This window comes from Jaculus jaculus, chromosome 1 (assembly GCF_020740685.1).
Source record: "Jaculus jaculus isolate mJacJac1 chromosome 1, mJacJac1.mat.Y.cur, whole genome shotgun sequence".
NCBI lineage: Eukaryota > Metazoa > Chordata > Mammalia > Rodentia > Dipodidae > Jaculus > Jaculus jaculus.
In genome coordinates, this window is record NC_059102.1 from 225,073,592 (window position 1) to 225,076,185 (window position 2,594).

The following is a 2,594-nucleotide window of genomic DNA, read 5'->3' on the forward strand; positions in this document are numbered from 1 at the left end:
CTGCTGTGGATTGTCTGCAGAGCCGTCAGGAGCTGCAGAGCCGTCAGTGGTGAGGGAGCGTGAGCACAGCAGGATTTATGTGCAGTCCTTGTCCCGTCATCCTGCGCAGGCAGGTCAGCTCTGGCAAACCGTGTATCATTCGGGTTTCCAAGGCCCTGAAATTCAGGGCTGGGTCTTCAGGCTCCAGAGGGGGAGGGCTGGGATCCAGCTTGGGCTGTGTCTCCCGTACTATCTGCTAGGTAAGCGCTGCACTGTGCCTCACGCTCGGCCCCTTCCCTGCTGGACAAGCTGTGATTTTCAAACAAGGCACTTTGCATCCTATAAAATACTCCTGTCTGGGTTATCTGAGGTGGCTGAGATGGAAAGTGGCCTGCCACCTCCACGCTCTGAGACTGAGTCACTAACGTGCTGCGGGAGCTGCATGTTTACGCTTAACACATCAGCACAATCAACACCCAGAATGCAATCAAGTCTCACCAGCCCCCTGCTGCCAGCAGCTCATCCTGGTCCTAGGGATGTGTCCTCAACAAGTCCCTGCCTCTTGGGCCCTCAGTTTCCCCACTTCAAAACAGCTGTGATGATTCTCATCAGGCCTCTGTGCATTGCTGTGTCATATGGCTAAGGGATGGGCAATGACTCATAGGTCCTGGGCTTTCATCAATTCTGGGCTGTCTTTGAAATTTGTGGGAGGGGCCACACATGCTCCATGGTGTGTGTGTGTGTGTGTGGTGTGTCTGGAGGTCCGAGGACAACTTCAAGGTGTTTGCATGCTCCTTCCCTCTTGGAGTCCAGACAGGTGTTTTCATTTTGCTGTAGCACATGCTAGTTTATCTGGTCCATGAGCCAGATTCTCCTGCTTCTCTTCTCATTGCCATAGGCACGTTGGGATTATAAATGAATAGACACGGAGTCTTTGGCTTTCTGTGGGCACTGGGGATTTGAACTTGAGCTGGCAGGATTGTAAGAAGGCATCTTTAACCACTGAGTCATCTCCTAGTCCAGGGATTAAAAACCTTACTAGGAACAGCCTTTCTCTGTAAGAAGGAGGTTATATACTCTTAGTGGTGGATCATTCGGCTGGTGCGTCGATGAAGAACGCAGCTAGCTGCGAGAATTAATGTGAATTGCAGGACAAAAAAAAAAAAAAGGAGGTTATAGTCTTGCCAGTGTCCTGCCCAAGAGAGTGTTAGGAAAAAGGGCCTGCTTCACTCTTGAGAGGCTCTCAGAGGGTAAAGGAAGAGAAAGGAAAGAAACAGGGAAGCCAGAAGTTCAGTTTTGACTTTCTGGTTCCCAACAAGTTATAGGACAAGCCTACAGCCACACATTGTCTCTGCAGAGGCAGACAGAGGAGCCAAGAAGGTGACTGGATCCTGAGAAGGATTCTGGAGCAGTACACACCATTCAGAAAGAAGAGGAAAGGGGCTGGCGAGATGGCTTAGTGGTTAAGGCATTTGCCTGTGAAGCCTAAGGACCTAGGTTCAACTCCCCAGTGCCATGTAAAACCAGATGCACAAGGTGGCACATGCATTTGGAGTTCATTTGTAGTGGTTTGAGGCCCTGGAGCACCCATTTTCTGTCTCTCTCTATAAATTAAATACATTAAAAAAAAAAGAAAGAAAGAAGGAGGGGAGGGACCAGGGGCCAGTCAGAGAAGAAGGGAAGTCAAAATTAGAGGCTGGGAAAAGCTGGGGGCATATGGAAGAGTTTAACTTTGATTGCTGGCTCTTGGGAGAAATGAAGGATGAAGCAGTTAGCGGGAGGCTACAGAGTGTCAAAGTGATTCTGTTGGATGTTTTCGTTAGTTTGGTTTTGGTTTGTTGTTGTTTGTTTGAAACAAGGTCTCACCTTGTAGCCCAAGTTGGCCTTGAATTTGTAATCTACTTGCTGAGTGCTGGGATTATGGGCATGGGCCATCGTGCAGAATAGGCCAGGGATTCTGGAACTTGGAAGGCAAGGTGAGGTTTTGGAGAGTCCTTCATCCCACCCCTGCTCCCAGCATTGATAGGGCCATGGAAAACTGGGACAGTGCAAGACAGGCCAGCCCAGACTGCCCTGTGCAAGAGGCGACAGGAGACAAAGTACCTCTGGTGAGTTCTGGGAGCTGGAGACAGTTGGGCCAAGGCTAGCTGGGGGCAGAGCCCACAGTGTCTGGGGCTGAGAAGCCCCACAGGCAGTTGTGCTTTGGAGAGTGGCCTCCTGTCTCCTGCAGGACAAGTGGGTGGTGTCTTCCCTGCCCAGTGTCTAGGCTGATGGACCTGATGGAGGCTTTCTGGGTTTATTAATTTTTTATTTTTTCGCAGCAGGGTTTCACTCTAGCTCAGGCTGACCTGGAATTCACTCTGTAGTCTCAGGTTGCCTTGAACTCATGGAGATCCTCCTACCTTTGCCTCCCTAGTGCTGGGATTAAAGGCATGTGCCACCACGTCCAGCAAAAATTTTTTTTTCTTTATTATTTGAGAGAGCAAGCGAGTGTGTGTGTGTGTGTGTGTGTGTGTGTGTTATGTATGGGGGGTAAGGAGGGAGAGAGGGAGGTGGGTGTGTTAGGGCCTCTAGCCATAGCAAAGGAACTTCAGATGCATGTGTCATCTTGTGCA